Genomic DNA, 23,323 nt, shown 5'->3' on the forward strand with positions numbered 1-23,323 from the left:
GGTGTGTTCTAGGGCCCCGGCGATGGGGAGAATGCAGCTGCTTGGCTTTTTTTAAACTCAAACTTGTATGCTTCTCCAGCAGATGATTGCTAATACTGCTATGGCTGGACAAGCCTCGTTCTAATTTTTTGAGTTACCAATAAAATGTTTTTGCCAAGCTGCCTTCTTTGAGGAGGAGAGGGGCTTGATGATGCCTCACCCAGCTGGGCAGAGCGGGGTGCTATATGACTGGTAAAACTGGAATTGTGCAAGGAAAGGGGGCTTGGCCTTGAAACCTGGGCAAAATAAATGTATTAGAGAGGGGCTCTCCCTGGAGGGAAGTTGGTTAGTTAGGAGGGACATTAATATGGTTAGCAGCAGGGAATCCCTGGGTTCTGGGAGGCAGCTCTGCAGAAGGGGACTTTGATGATGCTCAGGCTGAAGGGAGTGGAAGTTGGAGGACTCTGCCAATGAGAGAGGCTGGACACTTAGAAGGAGATCCAAGGCTTCTTATAGATTGACTTGTCTTTGTTCTGGCCACCCTGTTCCTCCCGGGGTCAATGTGTGAACATGTCTGCAAGGCCTTCCGCTGGTGTCTGAGCTCTTCTTTGAAGCTCTGGGGAAACCAGAATATGGACATAAATCTTTTAGTTAGTTGTTAAGTGACCTTGGTAGTCACTGGAGTTCTAGCAGAGCTCTGAGTATCATTTCATTCATTTACTCATTTATTCATCCAATGAATACATTTATCGAGCATCCACTATGTGTCAGGCATTTTTCTGAGCTTTGAAGTTACAAAGATGGACAAGACCCATGAGGCCTGTGTCTTCGTGGGGTTTTCTTTTGTGGGGGGTGACAAGGGTCTAGCACCATGCGAAATGGTGGATCTGCTGGCTTATGGGTTCCTTCGGGCAGTTACATTTCAGTAGTCATGTGGGTGTGATTTTCCCAGTTGACAGCTCTTCTGGAATATAAGCAGCTGCAATCAGCATATCAAAAAGCCTCCCTAATGAAGTGCTGTCTCTTGGCTGAGACTTTGAAAGCTTCAGAGAAAGATGTTTTTATCTAGGCAGGGGGAAACTGTGTCTTGGCAAGGGGCATCCAAGGGAACCTCAAAACACCTGCAGGTGATTTTAGCTTGAGCAGAAAATCCTACTTTTGTCATTAGAGATGTAAAAATATCCCTCGAACTCCACCCCACTCTCAGCCCACCATGAGAGTTGGGTGCAGCGGACCTGAGACACAAGGTTCACTGAGGATCAAAGCAACAGGTTATCAAGAATTCATCCGTTTGTTCTGGAACAGTGTTTTGGAATATGATAATACTATGAATCCTCTAGAAACCAAGTAAACTGGCTTGGTCTGAAATAGCTTCTGAGGGGAATATGGGTCATATTTGACTATTGTGACTCTTAATTCCTCAAAAACAGTCTCTCACCCCTGGCTCCACACTGGAATGGCCCATGGCATTTAAAAACTTATTGATGGCCAGGTGCGGTGGCTCACTCCTGTAATCCCGGCACTTTGGGAGACTGAGGTGGGTGGACTGCTTGAGTCCAGGAGTTCGAGACCAGCCTGGGCAACATAGTAGAACCCTGTCTCTACTAAAAATACAAAAATTAGCCTGGCACGGTGGCTTGAGCCTGTAGTCCCCACTACTTGGGAGGCTGAGGTAGGAGGATCACCTGAGCCTGGGAGGTCAAGGCCACGGTGAGCCATGATTGTGCCACTGCACTTCAGCCTGGGTGACAGAGTGAGACCCTGTCTCAAAAAAAAAAAAATATGCAGGAGTCCAATCCTGGCCCAATTAAATCAGTAGCTATGAGTGTGAGGCCTAGGCAATTACCTTATTTTTTTTTGGAGGCTGTTTGATGCTGATGTGCAGCAAGAGTGGGGAACCACTGCTCTAGACAGCTCTAGATTGGAGGCAGATCTTTTTCTTTCAGAGAGCAAAGGTAAGTTAAACAGGCGCTTGTACATGTTGGGAGGACTCTCAATCTAACCAGTAAATTGGTCAATAGGTCTACATTTGAAAAACAAATTTCCAAAGTGCAAGTCATTTTTCATATGGCTAGAAATCTTTAAAATTGTAAAAGCAAACCTTTATGTCCAAAGCAGCTTTGAAGTTTGAAATTGAAAGCTGGCAGCTATGTCACCCTACAGAAGGGAATATTTAAAATTCCTGGAGAGCATGTCAGAATTTCAAAGGATAATAATAATAGTTGAAAGCTGACTGATGTCTAGAGCCAAGCAAGCAGCGAGGCTTAACAGGATCATAGTCACCAAAAAATTCCAGACCCTCTCTGTGTCTTCTTCATAGAAATAGGCAATTAAGCAGTTGGAAGGCAAGCCTCCTACCCAACAAAAGAATTCCTTCTGGAACATCTCTGCTGGAGGGCCAGATAATCTCTGCTAGAACAATTTAGGTAAAGAGGCACTTACCATTTTCCTAGAACAGTCTGCACTACTTTAGTGTAGTGGGGTTAGTATAGGAAAGGTATCCCTTCTGTTGAGTTGAAAACAGCATGTGTATCTCACCAGTCCTTGTTCTGCCCTAATCCAGAGTTGGAGTTTCTACAACAACCATGTCTATCCACGTCCACTCACTAGTTCTTTCTTCTCTAGCCTGTGTCCTCAGTTTCTCTGACCATTCTTGGTATAAGATGGTTTCCAGATTCCTCACCAGCTAGGTGTTCTCCTAAATCTGTCACCGTCCTTCTTAAATATGACACCCAGAACCAAACACTGGGTTTGAAATATCAGATGCATCACGAAGGGCTGGGGCAAGATTCAGACACAGAAGAACCCAGGCTAGCTGCCCTGTAATTAGAAAGGGATCCGGGCCCTGGCCAGGTCAGCGTGGGGACCCTGGCATGGGTTGAGATAGACCTCACAGAGGAACAAATCACCCGTGACCATAACCATGTGGTCAGAAAAGGACAGACAAGATTTAGCACCAATTTGATTGTGTCTACCGAGGATTGGACACAAATGCTACCTTGTAATTTTAGTGCTCTGGCAGAGCCCCGCTGGCCACTTGAGGATGCTGGCTGAGAAGTTAGAGGCTCTCATGTCAAACATAAGTGATATGGGGGCCCTGGGTGGTTTCCAGCCAGATGTTAGTGAAATAATCTGGAAGGCAGGGTGGGATTGAGACCGAGAGTGGTGCCCTGCTTCCTTGCCCAGCACATTGGGAAACTCGGTGTTCTTAGAATAGAAAAGAGACAGAGGTAGTGACCCAAATATATTCATCAAAAGCCGCCCCACTTGAGAAGGAAGGGGATAGTTGTCTCAGCTCCCTTGCACACCTGCTCTTTTCTTGTGTTATAGAGTCAGGGCTTTAGAGAACACTCTGCAGAATACCATATCTGGAAAGAGAAAAGTTCAGGGAGATTTCCAAGGGTAGTAGACCAGAGGAGCTGACATCTAAAGGTGAGGATAAAAGCAAGCACATCGCTTCCTCATGTTGAGACCAGAAAAAAGAATCATAATTAGAAGTGATATCATTTTGCTCGAAAATCATTTCTGCAGTTGTAAGAGTGGAATCTGGAGATTCTCCTCTGGAGTGGTGACGTCGTGTGTCTGACCAGCAGAATAGGCTTCTGCCAGCAAGAAGCTCAGGGGAGGGTCAAGGTTGCAAGTTGTCACAGGGAGGGGACTCTCTCACAAGAGGGGGCCTTTTTGCCTATGTGGCAGCAGCCACTAACTCTTTGTCATTTGGTTTGTCTAGTCCTCAGCACATCACCACAAACAATGACTATGATAAAAGCCTTCCTGGCTGGGCATGATAGCTCATGCCTATAATCTCAACTCTTTGGAAGGCCAAGGCGGGAGGATGGCTTAAGGCCAGGAGTTCAAGATCAGCCTGGGCAACAAAGTGAGATAATGCTGTCTCTAAAAAAATAAATCCTGATTTTGTGGGTGGTTGATGGCTGATCTGATCTTCTCCTTCCAATGTCACCATCTTCTCTGGAAATGCTCTGAGATGCACAGCAGGCATGAGAAGCAACTACAAAAACTGAGGGCGGGAAGTGGAGGCGACGGGAGGTTGTTTTGTTTCCTTGGTCTGAAATATCTGGATTCTTGAGTCCTCTCATGGCTTGCTTGGCATCTGAAATGATGTGACATTATGGCATTTGGAAACAAAACACAAAAGATTTCCATGAATGAATATTTTCCTTTTAAAGAGAAAAAAAGAAAACCAACCTATTGGTGATGTTATTTTTTTTTAAACTGGAGGAAGTCAACATTTAGCTTGAGTGGATCCCTACAAGCTCTTCTGACAACTCAAAACAGAAGGTCCAGACATTGCCTAGTAAAATCCACATCTCAGAAATTCCAGGGAACACATAATTCTCATGTTTTAGAGAAGAAGGAAGCGGGTTTGGAAACGGAATCAGTTGAAATGAATGTCAGCCTGCAGGGAATTGTACTGTTTAAGAGAAATCTTAATGTTCTAAACATGTGCAACTATCCAAAATCATGGAGTAGGAAATGTGTTGGTTCATTCATTCATGCAATCATTCACATAACAAATATTTATTGAGGGCCGAGTCTGTGCCCACAGTGTCTCTTTGGTTTCCCAGGTTAGAGGCAGCTCTGTCAGGTGTTCTAAGTCTGTAGGAGGGAGATATTGCATATTCATTAACCTCCTCCTGGGAGGCAGGGTGCCCCTAGGCGATCAGATGCTAGTGAGGCAGATGGAGCCTCATTCTTAGATTTCATAAGTTCTCAGCAGCCTTCACATTTGGAAACACAGTTTACGGAGGGAGATGATCTCACCTGCATGGCAGGGACTGAGGACACCTGAATCCAGGTTTCTTCAACTTTCCTACTTTTTTTTTTTTTTTTTTTTTGAGACAGGTCTTACTTTGTCACCCACGCTGGAGTGCAGTGGTGCAATCAAAGCTCACTGTGGCCTCAACCTCTGCACCTGCCAGCTTTCCTACTCTTCACATAAAAATGTCTTTGTATCTTTACTCATTGCCTTCTCTCTTGTTTCAAGAAAGAGATGCCTAAGGCTGACCAAGCAAGGTCATGCCTATAATCTCAGCACTTTGGGAGGCTGAGGCAGGAGCATCACTTGAGGCTGGGAGTTCAAGACCAGCCTATGCAACATAGTGAGACCCCCGTCTTTACAAAAAAATGAAAAAATTAGCTGGGCATTGTAGCACATGCCTGTAGTCCTGGCTACTTGGGAGGTTGAGGCAGGAGGATCCCTTGAGCCTAGGGGTTTGAGTCTGCAGTGAGCCATGAACGTGCCACTGCACCCCAGCATTAGTGACAGAGCAAGACCCTATCCCAAAGAAAAAAAGAAGTGCCCAAGGCTAACTTCTCAACTGAACCTCAATCCCTTCTCACCCCAATATCATTGGAGCCTTGCCCCATCAACTGTCCTCACCTCTCCAGCATCACCTCTTGGTTTCTCCTGCTCTCCACAAACAAACCTGCTTCCCTGCTTCTCTTGTACAAACTAACTCTCTATTCTGTTACTTCTCAAGCTATCCTGAGTTTCTCTATTTCCAGCAACACCAGCCTTCTCAGATGGTACTTCTTCCCCTCTATTCACTCCATCATCTCCCTGCTAATTTTATAGGTTCACACAAAACTGTAACTCCAAAGGTGACCAATGACCTTTATGACAGAGAGTTATGTCCCAACATCTGTCATCTTCTTTTAGAAATAGAACCCATTATTTTTAGCTGCATACCGGACTGCCCAGTTAAAGATTGCATTTTCAAGTTTTCCTTGCAGCTAAGTGTTGCCATGTATGTAACTTCTGGGATGTCCTCTGAAAAGAAACGCGACATGCTATTCACTTTTGCTTTTCACCTGCACCCTGGCTAGAATGTAGAGGGACATCAGGGATAGTCACTTTTGACCTGAAATAGAAACCTCGTGTGCTGAAGATAGTAGAGCAACGAGATATAAGGAGTATGTGTCCCCATCAACGTGGCACTTCCATATTAGCCCTGAACTATTTATGCTGGGCTGTTGTGTGAGGAAGATACACTGCACACTGTTAATTTGGTCTTTATTACAGCAGCCAAATCTGTATCGTTATAGAGTAACCCGTATCTTCAACATAAGCTTCTGATTGCCCATTGCAATGACCATTTCTCAGGCTCTCCTGTCCCTGCAGCACTGGATACTGTGGATCCCCTTCCTCCTTCTGCTGCTCCCCTGATATTGCATAATCCGATTCCCTTCAGTGGCTACCCCAGTGCCACCCCTCCTTTATCCATGGCCCTCTTTGGTAAGCTGATCCCAACTCATTATTTGTTCTTCTTCTTCTTCCTTTTTTTTTTTTTTTTTTTTTTTTGAGACAGAGTCTCACTTTGTCGCCCAAGCTGGAGTACAGTGGTGTGATCTTGGCTCACTGAATCTCTGCCTCCTGGGTTCTAGTAATTCTCCTGCCTCAGCCTCCCAAGAAGCTGGGATTACAGGTGTGCATGCCACCACGCCCAGCTAATCTTTTGTATTTTTAGTAGAGACGGGGTTTTGCCATGTTGGCCAGGCTGGTCTCAAACTCCTGACCTCAGGTGATCCACCCACCTCAGCCTCCCAAAGTGCTGGGATTACAGGCATGAACCAGCACATCCGGCCCCAACTCATCATTTTAATCCTTCCTTCAGACCTCATTAGCACTGCTCCTGGACCAGTGCAAAGAGCACAGAGCAGCATGGCCTGATGGCTAAGAGCACAGACCGCCCCACTTGAATCCCAGCTCTGCCACCTACCCACTGTGGGATCTTGGGCAAGTTACTTAATCTCTCCTTGCCCCAGTTTTCTCATTTATAAAAGGGGGATAATAAGAGTACTAATCTCAAATGGCTGTTGTAAAGAGTAGATGAGTTCATGGATATACAGTTTTCAGACAGAGCCTGGCACCTGGAAAGTTCTATGTAAAATGTTAGCTCTTGCTGTTGTTGGTGTTCACATCTGAGGACGCAGGTCCCAGTCCCTGAACATGGCTGGCCCAGACGTTACCTTGGAGCCACAGTCAGGTCATGGTGCTTTGGCGGCTAGAAATGAGATTGGATTTCTAAGCCTGCCTGATTCCTGATCTATTTGCTGCTCTGGCCTCTGGCAATTACAAGATGATTTTACTCCCCTCTGTGTCAATGACTTTTGGATGCCTCCATTTTTGTAGTTGCTTCTCATGTCTGCTCTGTATTTCAGATCATTTCCAGAGAAGATGATGACATTGGAAGGAGACAATTACCCGCCTCTAGTCCTGACCCTTCACTCAAGCCCCAGGGCTGCCTCAAACAATCCATGGCCATGGCACCTTCAGCCTCTCCTTTGCATCACTGTCAGAGCTGTCCAGGTGGGTTCTGCTTGGTTGTGGGAATCACAGGCCTTGGACTATGAGGATGACTTGATGAGATAGTTCCCACATGGCCCTGAGAATTTTTACTGGGAAGCATCTCTTTCCTTCACCTGGATGATGGTGCTATAGGACTTGTGCAGATTAGGAAGGAAACCCTTGGTTTCAGAATCAGACTGACCTTAATTCAAGTCCAAGCTACCCACTAGCATTGGGCAAATTATTGTACTCAGAGTCTAATAACACACAACTCAGAAACACGTTAGCAAAAATTAGATACATGTAGATAATGCACACAGGAAACATTGCACATAGGAGGCATTCAATAAATTTCTTCTCTTCTGTTAAAAAGTATTGTTTGTTCTGTTTACAGAACAAACAATACAGCCTCTTTTATTTACTTATTTACTTATGTTTATTTTATTTACTTATTTATTATTTTATTTTATTTACTTATTTATTTACTTATTTATTTACTATGTTTATTTTATTTACTTATTTACTTATGTTTTGCATTTTTTTTCCTGTAAAACTTACATGTGGGGCCAGAGCGTTCCAATTTGCTTGTTGTCCTTACCTGTAGGGGAAGCGGACCTTAGCAGGTTTGGTATCCAGTGCAGCAACCCAAAACTATTGCAATTAAATGAATGAATTTATATCAAACTGACTCCAGAAATGAGTTTTTAAATTTAAATTTAATTTAATTTTCGTAGAGATGACCGCGGGTGGGGGCGGGGGTGTGGTCTTGCTATGTTGCCCAGGCTGGTTTCAAACTCCTGGCCTCAAGTGATCCTCCCACCTTAGCCTTCCAAAGCGCTGGGCAGAAATGAGCTGAAGTGGCCCTTTTATTTATTTGTATTTTATTTACTTATTTTTGAGACGGAGTCTCGCTCTGTCGTTAGTCTGGAGTGCAGTGGCACAATCTCAGCTCACTGCAACCTCCACCTCCTGGGTTCATGCAATTCTCCTGCCTCAGTCTCCTGAGTAGCTGGGATTACAGGCATGCTCCACCACACCCAGCTAATTTTGTATTTTTAGTAGAGACAGGGTTTCACCATGTTGGTCAGGCTGGTCTCGAACTCCTGACCTCAGGTGATCCACCCACCTCGGCCTACCAAAGTGCTGGAATTACAGGCGTGAGCCACTGCGCCCGAATGGTAGTCAGTTTTTCATCTGATTATACAGAGCCAGCCCAGAAAGAGCTTTGCTTTTTTTTTTTTTTTTTTTTTAAAATAAGGATTGTTCCTGAAAGGTAGGTCACTGTCATCTAGCTCTGTTTCTTCATGCTTCTGAAGTCTCATGACCGATGCTGCAGTGGGGAAAGTAAGCAATTGCCTCTGAAAACAACCACACATAGATCCAAAAGAAGTCAAACAGGTTCTTGTCTCTTTCACCAATAAGTGCATGACTTCCTTAATAAAAATAAACTAGCTCCCTCCACATTGGCAGTGGAGGTAGCCTCCAAATATTGTACAAGGTGTACTTATACCAAAAAAAAATTATTGTTGATCTGAAATTCAATTTTAACTGGACATCCTGCATTTTATCTGGCAATCATAACTAGGAAGCAAGGAAAAGTGGTGGTGGTAGGTTCTGTGTGAGAAGAAGGGAGAGGAAAACGTGGATGACGTGGGCAGGGCCAGTGCCCGCTTGTGAAATAAACAGGATTTTTGTGGACAGACGATTTTAGTAAGTGAAGCAGTACACTCTTGCTGGGTTTGAGTCCAAGACTCTGAGCCATCGAGGGCTGGTGGGTTTTGAGTTCTTTTCTTTTCTGCTTTTGAGATCGTGCCTGACAGAGGTCCTTTTCACCCCACTGTCCTCAGAGAATGAGACTCTTCATGCCAGCCCAGATCTGTTTGTTCTCTGAAGAACAAACATTCTGAGAAATGGAACATTGAGAGGAAAAAGAAGAGATATGCAGTGAAATGCCTAAAGTATAACCTAATCTGGGCCAAATGTAGCCCACAGGATCCTAAAATGAGACACGTGGGCACCTCCAGCCTCTAATTACACAGTGAGGATGACGCAGATTGGCTACAGTTTGGGTTGCTAGAGAGTACACAAAACCAGACATTTCTTTTCTTATGGGAAGTGGGGAAGCAGTCACTTTGGAGATGATGGGGTGGAGGGAAGGCATGCATTTAATTCTTATCAGCATGAACATGTTTATTTCAACCTAATATAGTTTTTGAGATTTAAAGCATCCAAAACGTCCTGTATTTTACAAAATGAAATAAAGATGAAAGAGCTTAACATTGCTAGTTATTAGGGATAATGGAAATTTAAAACACAACAAGATACCACTATCTGCCTTCTAGAGTGGCTAAAATTAAAGTACAAAACAAACAAACAAACAAACAAACAAACAAACCAGACAGCACCAAGTGCTGACGAGGATTTGGATCAATATGCAAAATGATAGTTACTTTGGGAAAGGCGCTTGGCAATTTCTTACAAAGTTAAACATACAGTTAGCATAGGACCCAGAAATCCTACCCCTGTCAGATGAATAACCCAGAAGTACATCAACTCAACTAGTAACTTGATAAACAAATTGCGGTACCTCTAAACAATGGAATACTACTCAAATGAAAAGGAACAAAGCTACTGATACATGCAACAACTTGGATGAGTCTCAAAAGTATCATGTGAATGAAAGAAGCCAGACATAAAAGGCTATATTTCATTTACACAATATTTTGAAAAAGGCAAAAAACTATAGGGGCAGAAAGCAGATTAGTGGTTGTCTGTGGCTGGGTGTGGATGATAATTTTCTACAAAGGCGTATGAGGGAATTTTGTGGGGTGACGAAACTTTGATATCTTGATTGTGGTGGTGGTTATAGAATGGTATCTGCCAAAACTCATTGAATATATGCTGTAAAAGGATAAATTATATTTTGTGTAAATTATACTTCAATAAACCTGACTTTTTTTATTTTTTATTTTATTTTTTTTGAGATAGAGTCTTGCCCTCTCGCCCAGGCTGGAGTGCAGTGGCATGATCTCGGCTCACTGCAACCACTGCCTCCCAGGTTCAAGTGATTCTCATACCTCAGCCTCCCGAGTAGCTGGGACTACAGGCATGCACCACTATGCCCTGATAATTTTTGTATTTTTAGTACAGACGGGATTTGCCACTTTGGCCAGCCTGGTATCGAACTCCTGACCTCAAGGGATCTGCCCGCCTTTGCCTCCCAAAGTGTTGGGATTACAAGCATGAGCCACCGTGCCCAGCCAATAATCCCGACTTAAAAAAAAAAAAAACAACGAAGGGATTATTTATTTGAGACAGGGTCTTGCTCTGTTGCCCAGGCTGAAGTGCAGTCGTGCAATCATAGCTCACTAAAGCCTCGATCTCCCTGGCCCCAGCAGTCCTCCCACCTTCCAAGTAGCTGGGACTGAAGGCTTGTGCCACCATACCCGGCAAATATATATATATATATATATATATATATATATATATATATATATATATTTTTTTTTTTTTTGAGACAGAGTCTGGATGTGTCACCCAGGCTGGAGTGCAGTAGCGCGATCTCTGCTCACTGCAAGCTCCGCCTCCCGGGTTCACGCCATTCTGCCTCAGTCTCCTGAGTAGCTGGGACTACAGGTGCCCGCCACCACGTCCGGCTAATTTTTCTGTATTTTTAGGAGAGATAGGGTTTCACCATGTTAGCCAGGATGGTCTCGATCTCCTGACCTCATGATCCGCCTGCCTCGGCCTCCCAAAGAGCTGGGATTACAGGCATTAGCCACCATGCCTGGCCAATACTTTTTATTTTTAGTGGAGACAGGGTCTCACTATTTTGCCCAAATTGGTCTTGAACTCCTGAGCTCAAGCAGTTCTCCTGCCTTGACCTCCCAAAGTGCTGGGATTTCAGGTGTGAGCCACCATGCCTGGCCCTAAGAGTTTTTCTTAAATATAATATTGCTATCACCTATATTAATGTCAGCTAATATTTATTGAGTATTTAATATGTACTAGTCATTGGGCAGCATATAATACACACACTCGTGTGTGTGTGTATGTGTTTACACATAAGATGATTTAAAATATGTTAGACGATTATTATGTATATTAGATTATTTTATACACACATGGATAGATATTAGAGTGATTAGTAGATGAAACTAAGGCTCAGAAAGGTGGAGGAACTTGCTCCGGGTCACAGGGGCAGTAAGTGACAGCACTGGGATTTGAGCCCAGTCTCTCTGATTCCAGAGCCATCACAGCTTGCTGTCTTAGTTCAAAGTGTAAGCATAGACAACTCACACATAGCTAGTCAGGGTTTCTCAGCCTTGGCACTATTGACATTTTGGGCTGGATAATTTTTTGTATGGGGAGTATTCTGTGCATTGTAGGATGTTTAGCAGCATCCCTGGTCTCCACCCACTAGATGCCAATAATGCCCCTTCAGACGTAACAACCAAAAATACCTCCAGACATTGCCAAATATACAATGGGGCAAAGCAGTCTCCACACCCAATTAAAAACACTGATATTTTAGTGTTTCTCTTGTGCAAGACTTCCCAAGAGAAGACTCGCATGGAACCACTGAGAATACGGAAGATCCAGAGAATAAATGTGGTATATTTGGATAGCTGGGTTGATGACTTAATTGTAGCACTTGGGTCCTGGGTAAATCCCTAGAAGTAAATTAATTCTGCGTAAAACTTATGTGAATAAATATTTACGCACATGGACATAGAAACATAAAGATGAAACTATAATGTTTCATGAAAAACACCCATGCCAAAATGCACGTTTTTCCCTCTTATGCAGTCACCCTGGGAGGCTTTATGCTTCTGCCAGAGGTACATCATTCCCCAGGATGGTGCCCACAGGCCTGCCTTTGCAACCAACCTCTGCTTTGAATTCTCTTCCTGTGGCAAGTCTTCCTCCTTTTGGAAACAACTAGAAGTTACCAAGGATGATGAGCAAGTTGGACAATCAAATTAGGTGATCATATTATGTTTTTTTCCCCCAAAGAAGACATGACCGTGAAGAAGTAAGATTGATCTTTCTCTGCAGTTTATTCAATGATTATCATACATTGGCGATTTCTTTAAACAAATCATACAATAATGATACTAGATGCCAGTCCCTGAGTGCTTACAATGTGCCTTGTAGTCTGCAATAATCATCTCATGGAATCATAAGAATTATCTGACCTATCACCATATACAAAAATTAACTCAAAATCATCAACTTCCTAAATGTAAGAACCAAAATCGGCCGGGCACGGTGGCTCACGCCTGTAATCCCAGCACTTTGGGAGGCTGAGGCGGGTGGATCAAGAGGTCAGGAGATCGAGACCATCCTGGCTAACACGGTGAAACCCCGTCTCTACTGAAAATACAAAAAATTAGCCGGGCATGGTGGCAGGCGCCTGTAGTCCCAGCTACTAGGGAGGCTGAGGCAGGAGAATGGTGTGAACCCGGGAGGTAGAGCTTGCAGTGAGCAGGGATCACGCCACTGCACCCCAGCCTGGGCGACAGAGCGAAACTTCGTCTCAAAAAAAAAAAAAAAAAAAAAGAGCTAAAATCATAAAACTCTTGGAAGAAAACATCAGTGTAGATCTTTTTGACCTCGGATTAGGTAATAATTTCTTAGATATGACACTCAAAGCATAAGCAATTAAAAACATGTAAGTTGGGGCCAGGAGCAGTGGCTCACGCCTGTAATCCCAACACTTTGGAAGGCCAAGGCGGGCAGATCACCTGAGGTCAGGAGTTCAAGACAAGCCAACATGGCGAAACCTTGTCTCTACTAAAAATACAAAAAATAGCCAGGTGTGGTGGTGGGCGCCTCTAATCCCAGCTACTTGGGAGGGTGAGGCAGGTAGAATTGCTTAAACCTGGGAGTTGGAGGCTGCAGTGGGCCAGATAGTGCCGCTACACTCCAGCCTAGGTGACAGAGTGAGACTCTGTCTCAAAAAATAAAATAAAATAAGTAAAAAAGAAACTACATAAGTTGCCGAAGGTCATATAGTAAGTAAGAGGCCTCGGTAACATTTGAAATCAACCTCTAGGCCACTGGGTCTCAACCAGCAACCAGCAGCATCAGCAATGCCTGGAAATTTGACAGAAATGCACATTATCAGATCCTATCCAAGACCTACTGAATCAGATATTCTGGGGTTCTCAGATTGGGGTGGGGCCTAGTAATTTGTGTTTCAATATGCCTTACAGATAACTGAAGCAGCCAGTTTGAGAAGCACTGTGCTGTGCTAGGTGATACTGCCACTCAGAGCCTAAACTAAGGCAGGTGTGTTAAAGATGAAACCACAAGACAGATTGGAGAATTATTTAGAAAGGTAAGAGCCCTGTGGCCAGGTGCGGTGGCTCACACCTGTAATCTCAGAACTTTGGGAGGCCAAGGCAGGTGGATCACGTGAGGTCAGGAGTTTGAGACAAGCCTGGCCAATATGGTGAAACCCTATCTCTACTAAAAGTACAAAAATTAGCCGGGTGTGGTGGCAGGCGCCTGTAATCCCAGCTACTCTGTAGGTTGAGGCAAGAGAATTGCTTGAACCCAGGAGACAGAGGTTGCAGTGAGCAGAGGTCACGCTGTTGCACTCCAGCCTGGGCAACAAGAGCGAAGCTCTGTCTCAAAAAGAAAAAAAAAAAGAAGAAGAAGAAGAAGAAAAAGAGTTCTGGCTGGGTGTGCCATAATCTCAGCACTTTGGCAAGCCAAGGCAGGTGGATCACTTGAGGTCAGGAGTTTAAGATCAGCCTGGCCAACATGGTGAAACCCCCATCTCTACTGAAACTAAAAAAATTAGCTGGGCTTGGTGGTGGGTGCCTATAATCCCAGCTACTCAGGAGGCTGAGACAGGAGAATTGCTTGAACCCAGGAGATGGAGGTTGCAGTGAGCCAAGATTGTGTTACTGTACTCCAGCCTGGGCAACAGAGTGAAACTTCATCTCAAAAAAGAAAGTTAAGGGTTCTGTTTAAAAGGCAGCTGGGATTACAGGCATGTGCCACCATGCCCAGCTAATTTTTGTATTTTTAGTAGAGACGGGATTTCACCATGTTGGCCAGGCTAACTCCTGACCTCAAGTAATCCGCCTACCTTGGCCTCCCAAAGTGCTGGAATTACAGACGTGAGCCACTGTGCCCAGCCAAGTATGTAGTTTCTCTTGGCCTCTTTCCTCTTCTGTAAAATGCTGATACAAGCCTTACCTTTGAGAGTTGTATTACATGAGATTATACAGGTAAAGCTTTTAGCATGTTAAGCCTGGACAAGTACGGGCTTAATAAAGGGTAGTTTTTAGGCCCACATCATCTCTCTCCTGGACTCACTACTGGTCTTCTCCATCCCTGATCACCCCACCCAAGCGATTCGTCTCTATCTCTGACCCCAATTATCTAACTTTCAGCTCTCTTACTCCGTTTTGCTCACTGTGCCTGGTTTTCAGTTGTATTGAGGGTTTGGCCCTTTTATTGTCTCCCGTTAGCCCCATCCGCTCCCACACTCTGAATGGGATTTCTCTCCTCTCTGGCTAGACCACAGGTCTGTCCCTTTTGCCAGCGCCATTGATTTCCTTGACCCATATTCTTTGCAGTGCTGACCTTAGGAAACTTTGAGCTCATTGCGGTTATTTGTTGGCCTTCCCACATTCCACCTGAGCTGCTGGATGCTGCTAGAGAAAGTGACATAACAAGCTGCTCCTTATGGGTCTAATCTCAGAGTCCTCAAGCTGCTCTTAATCTCTTTATTTTCCCCTTTGAATGCAGCCATCTCAAACCTTCTCCAAACTCTTCTGACCTCCTACCACAGCACCTTCCTGCTTCCTCTCAGCAGGTGATCTCGTGGTTTACAGAGGAAATAAAAGCGTCTATTGATTTCCTGTCATTGCTTCCACAGATTGACCTCCATCTACCCTTGTCCTCTCTTCTGCCCCTTTGCCTAATACTTCTATTGTGCTTGGAGCCCCTTTCTTCAGGCCTACGACCGCCCCATACACCGTTTTTTTTTGAGACAAGGTTTCACCCTGTCACCTAAGCTGGTGTGATCATAGCTTACTACAGTATGACCTCTTGGGCTCAAGCCATCCTCCCACCTCAGCCTCTCAAGCAGCTGGAACTATAGGCTCACATCACCATGCCCCACTAGTTTTTTCTTGTTTTGTGGAAATGGGGTCCCACTATGTTGCAAGGCTGGTCTCGAACTCCTGAGCTCAAGTGATCCTGAGCCTTCCAAGGTGCTGGGATTACAAGTATGAGCCACCACACCCAGATGGGCCCAGTAGGGGCTATGCTAATCTTTTCTGTACCGTTCCAATTTTAGTATATGTGCTGCTGAAGCGCACACTCTACTGCCTTTTAAAAATCTTTTTAAAATTTATTCTACCTTAAATTCTAGGGTACAAGTGCACAACGTGCAGGTTTGTTACATAGGTATACATGTGCCGTGTTGGTTTGCTGCACCCATCAACTCGTCATCTACATTAGGTATTTCTTCTAATGCTATCTCTCCCCCAGCCCCCCACCCCCCAATACGCCCTGGTGTGTAATGTTCCCCACCCTGTGTCCATGTGTTCTCATTGTTCAACACCCACCTATGAGTGAGAACATGTGGTGTTTGGTTTTCTGTCCTTGTGATAGTTTGCTTAGAATGATGGTTTCCAGCTTCATCCATGTCCCTGCAAAGACATGAACTCATCCTTTTTTATGACTGCATAGTATTCCATGGTGTATATGTACCACATTTTCTTAATCCAGTCTATCATTGATGGACATTTGGGTTGGTTCCAAGTCTTTGTTATTATGAATAGTGCCACAGTAAACATACGTGGGCATGTGTCTTTATCATAGAATGATTTATAATCCTTTGGGCATATGCCCAGTAATGGGATTGCTGGGTCAAATGGTATTTCTAGTTCTAGATCCTTGAGGAATCACCACACTGTCTTCCACAATGGTTGAACTAATTTACACTCCCACCAACAGTGTAAAAGCATTCCTAATTCTCCACATCTTCTCCAGCATCTGTTGTTTCCTGTCTTTTTAATGATTGCCATTCTAACTGGTGTGAGATGGTATCTCATTGTGATTTTGATTTGCATTTCTCTGATGGCCAGTGATGCTGAGCATTTTTTCATGTGTCTGTTGGCTGCATAAATGTCTTCTTTTGAGAAGTGTCTGTTCATATCCTTTGCCCACTTTTCGATGGGGTTGTTTGTTTTTTTCTTGTAAATTTGTTTAAGTTCTTTGTAGATTCTGGATATTAGCCCTTTGTCAGATGGATAGATTGCAAAAATTTTCTCCCATTCTGTAGGTTGCCTGTTCACTCTGATGGTAGTTTCTTTTGCTGTGTGGAAGCTCTTTAGTTTAATTAGATCCCATTTGTCTATTTTGGCTTTTGTTGCCATTGCCTTTGGCGTTTTAGTCATGAAGTCCTTGCCCATGCCTGTGTCCTGAGTGGTATTGCCTAGGTTTTCTTCTGGGGTTTTTATGGTGTTAGGTCTTACATTTAAGTCTTTAATCCATCTTGAGTTACTTTTTGTATACAGTGTAAGGAAGAGATCCAGTCTTTCTTTAATCTCTTTTTTCTATACATACTTATTCAATAACTTATTTATTTTTATTTTTACTATTTTCTTTAGAGATAGGGTCTCACTCTGTCTCCTGGGCTGCAGTGCAGTGGCACAATCTTGGCTCACTGCATCCTCCACCTCCCGGGCTCAAGTGATCCTCCCACCTCAACCTCCCGAGTAGCTGGGACTACTGGCGTGCACCACTATACCTGGCTAATTTTTAAAATTTTTGTAGAGACAGCGTTCTTGCTAAGTTGCCCAGGCAGGTCTCAAACTCATGGCCACAAGTGAGCCTCCTTCCTTGGCCTCCCAAACTGCTGGGAGGCATGAACAACCACACCCGGCCCCCAATAACTTTTAAATGCATTTAAATCTCTTTCAAATAATAATCATAATAATAAAACACCATCGACTTTGACTCCATTCCTTCCTGCAGCCACCCTATCACTATCCTTCCCTTTATAGCTAAGCCTCTTCAAAGAATTGTCTGTGCTTGCCACCTCTACTTCTTCCATTCTGATTCACTCTTCAGACCTTCATCATCTGGCTTTGCCTCCACACTCTGCTAAGCCAGCTCTCTCTAAAATAACAAACGCTCTTCCTTGCTGCCAAGTGTCCTGGACGCTTGACCACTCTATGACTTTTAACACTACCGACGCATCCTCTGTAGGAGGCTGTTTCGAAAGCGACTCCTGGTATTCACTCCCTTTTTTAATCCCTTCCTTTTGTGTGGGCTGAGCCTAGTATCTTGCTTCTAATGACTAGAATAAGACAAAAGTGAGATGGAATGACATAGCACTTCCAAGATGAGGTTATAGAAGACTCGCTTACACTCTTTCTTGGATTCTTCTTTCAGCTTTGCTCTGGTGAATGAAGCAAGCTCCCATGTTGTGCGGTGCCCTGTACAGAGATCCCCATGAGAAAGATCTGAGGCCCTCAGTCCAATAGTCCTTAGAAAACTGAATCCTGTCAACAATTGAAACAGTTTGCCAACAGTTTGGAAGAGGATCACTATCTAGAGAAGCCTGCAGATAAGACCACCGCCTTGAGTGACACTTTGATTACATCCTTGTAAGAGACCCTAAAACAGAGGACCCAGTTAGGTAGTGCAGGACCCTGTACCCACAGAAATAGTGTGTGGTGTAACAAGAAATGTATTTGGTCTTGGTCTCTGGTTCTTGGGACAGAGCTCCTAAAGCCCTTGGAATTTCATGAGTTTCTTTTGTTAATCATAATGAAACCTTTTTGGTCACATCTGAGTTTACATTAATGAGGTAACTTGCCCCTAGATAGCCTCAGGATGGGGCTGGTCACCAGAAAGACCAAGTGATTATAAGGTTAGAACTTTCAGGCCTACCAACAGACCTCCTGGAAAGGAGTAGAGATTAAGCTCTTTGAAAACTCTTGCACAACAATAATAGTAGGATGACAGGAGGGTGGTGAACCCCAACTCCACAAGGACAGAGCTCCTATTCTTGGGATCCTTCCAGACTACACCCCATGTATCCCTTCATCTGGCTGTTCATCTGTTCTGATTAAAACAACAACAACAACAACAACAACAACAACAACAACAAACCAAACTTCATGTAGTGAGCCAAGATTGTGCCACTGCACTCCAGCCTGGGCTGCAGAATGAGACGCTGTCTCAAAAACAAAACAAAACAAAAACTTCAGCCAAATTAAATTTAAAGGAGTTTAATTGAGCAATGAACGATTCATGAATCGGGCAGCCCCCAGAATCACAGCAGATTCATAGAGACTCCAGTGCAGCCACATGGTGGAGGAAGACTTATAGACAAAACAAACAAAAACAAAGAATATGACATACAGAAATCGGCAGTGAGGTACAGAAACAGCTGGATTGATTACAGGTTGGCGTCTGCCTTATTGGAAAACAGTTTGAACACTTAGCTATCTATGAATGAAGTATGGCTGCTGGGATTGGCCAAGACTCAGTTATTGTAACAGGCACATACTCCTAAATTAGGTTTTCTTTTTTTCTTTTCTTTTTTTTTTTTTTGAGACAGAGTCTCACTACGACACCCACACTAGAGTAAAATGGAGCAATCTGGGCTCACTGCAACCTCCGCCTCCCAGGTTCAAGCAATTCTCCTGCCTCAGCCTCCTGAGAAGCTGGGACTACAGGTGTGTGCCACCACGCCCGGCTAATTTTTGTATTTTTAGTAGAGATGGGATTTCACCATGTTGGTCAGGCTGGTCTCGAACTCCTGACCTCAAGTGATCCTCCTGCCTCAGCCTCCCAAAGAGCTGGGATTACAGGCGTGAGCCACCACGCTTGGCCTTAAAATGTATTTTTAATTGATACATAATAATTATATATAGTTATGAGGCTGGAATAAGTTTTACACAGGGATAGATATTAAATACACCTCCCTTCTTAAAACTACTCTCCCATGAATTTCCACAACTGCTTTTCATCCCAACTCCATCTCTTGCTCTCTTTCCTTTGTGGGCTCTTCTACTATTGCTGTTTTTCAGCTCCTGCTGTTTCTCCAAGGTCTTCTCTTCATCTCTGTATACATTTTCTTGCTGTCTCATCCATTCAAATGCCATCTATAAGCCAGTGATCCCTCAAGTTTATATCTGTGGCTCTCTGGAGGACCAGACCCATATATTCAACTGCCTAAAGGGAATTCCCACCTCGACATTGGTCTCACAAGACACAGACTCAGCACGTCCAAAAAGGAACTTGTCACTTCCCATCAGACCCTGTATCCTTCTGTGTTTCCTGCCTCAATGAGCCACAGTCACCCGGTTGCTCAAACCAGAAACCTGAGAGTTGTCTTTATTTGTTTTTTCAACAAATATTGATGGAGCACCTATAATGTGCCAAACTGCTTTAGGCTCATGGATAGTGACATTCCTGTGGGAGACAGACAATGAGGATAATCGACTATAATAGTATGTTAGAGTGCTGCACACACACACACACACACACACACACACACACCCCATACACACATCTCACAATAAGTGCTATGGGGAAAAATTGAGCAGGCAGAAGAATGCATATCAAGGTACATGGGTTGTAATATTAGGTGGTGAGAACAGACCTCTCCAAGAAGGAGACACTTGAAGAAAGAGAGGTCTATGCTATGTGAATATTTGAGAGAAGAGCATTTCAAGAGGGGGCAGTGAGTGCAAATGCCTTGACCAGAGTCTTAACTGGGGGTTTGGGGAACAGCAAGGTGGCCAGTGTGGCTGGAACAGAGAGAGAAAGAGGAAGATTTTCAGTGATGAGGTTAGTGAGGTACCCAAGTCCAGGTCATGGGCAGCATTCTTGGCCATTGTAAGGAGCCTGGGCTTTACTCTGAGTACAACAGGAAGCTGTGGGAGGGTTTGCAGTGGAGAAATCACATGATCACTCTGGTTACTATCTTTAGAGTAGGTTGTAGAGAAACGATTCATCTCATTTTTATCTCTTAACCCCCAACTCCTACTTTTCTCACTAAACCCCATTTATTTTACCTCTTAAATATATCTTGAACCCATCTACTTCTCTTAATTTCTATCGTAACTACCCAAGTCAACAGCATCCTTCATTGAATGATTCATTCATTCATTCATTCATTCATTCATTCAATGAATACTTACTGAGCAGCTATTATGTTCCAAGCACTATTCCTATTCTCCATGCTTGGAACAAGGCAATGAAAAAAAAAAAAAAAAAAAAAGAAAAGAAAAGAAAAGAAAAGAAAAAAGAAGAGACTAGCCTGTATGGAGCCTACATTTCTCCCTCGGATTTATTGCTTTTTAAAGAACTTGACTTCTCTTAAGTTGTCTTAGGAACTTATTTGGTTACTTGCTCATTGTATCCTCTCCTCACCAAAGTGTAAATGTTGTGAGATCAGGCACATTATCAATTTTGTTCACCAGCCATATTCTCAGTGCCTAGAATAGCACCTGTTACATAATATGTACTCAATAAACACTAATTGAATGAACAAAATACTGCAACAGACTCCTAATTGGTCTGTTTCCAGTGAATTTTAAACTTTCTTTGACTTTGACCCACAGTAAGAAAAATATTTTGTGCTGTAACCTAGTAACACTTACACACATGCATGCATGCTTATAGGTGCATATGTAAAATTAAAAGTATTGTTATGTGTGGTGCCATCTGATTGTATGTGAAGCTGTCTGACACTATTTATTGTATCCTATTATGTTTTACTGAAAAAAACCCTGCCAGTTACAACTTTAAGAAAATTAAAAAAAATTTTTTTTGAGACGGGGTCTCACTGTGTTGCCCAGGCTGTGATCATGTGATTTCTCCACTGCAAACCCTCCCACTCTTGAACTCCTGGGCTCAAGTAATCTTCCCATCTCAGCTTTCCCAGTAGCTGGGATTGCAGGTGTGCACAACTGCACCCAGCACAACTTTAAATTTGATTTCAGAATCCACTCATGCGACTTAACTAGAAGTTTGGCAAATACTGTCCTTATCTATTCTCCACAACCAGTGTTCTTTCTAACCTATAAGTATTCTTATGCGACTTCCCTACATAAAAGCTTTCCATGGCAATCTGTCAGCCTCAGGCATTTTTGCCCAAACATCAGTCATTCATGGTTATTCATGTACCAACTATAATCTAGGTAGTATTCTGTCAGTTGAATTACTTTTGTCACTCAATCTCATCCTAAGCAATAATATAAGATAAGCCATGTGTTGGGTGTATGAAATATATATATATATTTCTATGCATGTTCACTCCATTAACTACAAAAATAAAAAACTGTATTCTGTGTACCATCTAAGATCTTCTTATCATCCAGCCACATTTTGGGAAAGCCTGTTCTTGGGATAAAGGAAGGTCAGATGCCTCAACTAAGTCCACAAGGCACTCTGGAGCTCGCCGGTGCTTTCCACTGCAGTATCAATTTTATTTTTCTTTTTTACCACTTCCTGCATGCATTCATTCGGAACGACTCACAGGTCCCTGAACACATTGAGCTCTCTTTGGCACTAGGACTCTGCACATGCCATCTTCTTCCTCTGCTCAGGACTCCACCAGTACCACCCCCTTTCATGTCTCAGCTAAAATGTCACATTGGGGAAGCTGTCCCAGCCCCGGGCTGCATAGGTCCTCCTCCAGCGTCCGGTGCTCATCTCTACATTAGAATGTATCACCCTGCAGTGAAGCAGCTTATTCACCTGTTTTACTCCACTAACTGATGGTTGTAAGCTTCTGGGCTAGAAGAGTATTTCATTTACCATAGTATTTCTGGTATTTGGTATAGTACCAGATATTCGATAACAATTTGTTTGATGAATAAAAAAACAGATGTACGGATTTCTCAATGGACTGAATATCCCTGACACTCAGCTCATTGCCTGACACATACTAGGTATTCAAAAACTACGATTGAGCAATTGAAAGGAGGGCTCATTCTCACCCTAGTAACATTATCTATTTACTTATTTATTTTTTGAGATAGAGTCTTACTCTGTCACCTAGGCTGGAGTGCAACGGTGATCATAGCTCACTGCAGCCTGACTGCCCAGGCTCAGGCAACCCTCCCACCTCAGCCCACCAAGTAGCTGGGACCACAGGCATGCACCACCACACCCGGCTAATTTTTTGTATTTATTGTAGAGTTGGGGGTCTCCCTATGTTGCCCAGGCTAATCTTGAACTCCTGGGCTCAAGTGATGCTCCTGCCTTGGCCTCCTGAAGTGCTGGGACTACAGGTGTGAGCCACTCCACCTGGCCATGTTATCTTTTAAAAAAAATTATTCAAGAGGTGATCTCAAGTTCCAATGTCTTTGTCTTTGTGATATTATTCTCTCCTTTCTGCCAGGAAAGAAGTCAGAAATGAGATCAAAATATGTATCTGTGGCGTAAGAGACTTTTGGTCCCTCCAAAAACAAGCCTGCTATGACAGAAGACAAAGTCTGTAGGAAAAATCACAGCCCACTGGGGATTATATCTGTTCTTGTTTCTCTTAACGTGTAGTAGCTATAAAGTAAACATTAAACATCTGAATTAACATTAAACCCATACTTTGTGTATGCTTTCAATATATTTGTTACTATGTATTCAGATTTTGATGCCATTATCTTCCTTTTCCGAGGTTCTAGAACACAACTTATGTGATTTTTAAAGACTGATGGTAACACTGTTTCTTACAACAGTCTATGCCATAGGTATATATAATAAAGGTTTTATGGCAATTAATTTGTATTCAAATACTTTATTTTTCTTTTCTATAATAGCTCTCCTATCTGGCATTTTGGGGAATGTAGTATTTTGGATAAATGGAGCTTCCAGGATTAATTAACGTTAATCTTGTTAACAGCAAAACATTAAGAGGCTGGGTGTGGTGGCTCACACCTGTAATCCCAGCACTTTAGGAGGCCGAGGAGGGAGGATCACCTGAGGTCAGGAGTTCGAGACCAGCCTGACCACCATGGAGAAACCCCATCTCTATCAAAAAATACA

At 43.4% G+C, this 23,323-nt stretch overlaps 1 long non-coding RNA gene and 1 pseudogene across 6 annotated transcripts; one reads left to right on the plus strand and one right to left on the minus strand.

The window, feature by feature from the left end:
* Window positions 1-27: 27 nt before the first annotated feature.
* Window positions 28-22,953, plus strand: LOC105470248 (uncharacterized). 6 transcript variants are annotated; one of them, XR_980398.2, is made up of 6 exons: window positions 28-231; window positions 2,300-2,405; window positions 3,310-3,411; window positions 7,162-7,309; window positions 12,098-12,274; window positions 22,683-22,953. It is a non-coding gene; the product is annotated as an uncharacterized lncRNA (long non-coding RNA). The 6 variants fall into 6 exon arrangements; XR_011619429.1 differs by lacking the exons at window positions 2,300-2,405; window positions 3,310-3,411 and adding exons at window positions 13,507-13,631; window positions 17,714-17,928; XR_011619428.1 differs by lacking the exons at window positions 2,300-2,405; window positions 3,310-3,411 and adding an exon at window positions 13,507-13,631.
* On the minus strand, window positions 15,569-15,630 carry LOC112424706 (U6 spliceosomal RNA; annotated as a pseudogene).
* Window positions 22,954-23,323: the final 370 nt, after the last annotated feature.

The sequence above is a fragment of the Macaca nemestrina genome, chromosome 2 (assembly GCF_043159975.1).
Source record: "Macaca nemestrina isolate mMacNem1 chromosome 2, mMacNem.hap1, whole genome shotgun sequence".
Lineage (NCBI taxonomy): Eukaryota > Metazoa > Chordata > Mammalia > Primates > Cercopithecidae > Macaca > Macaca nemestrina.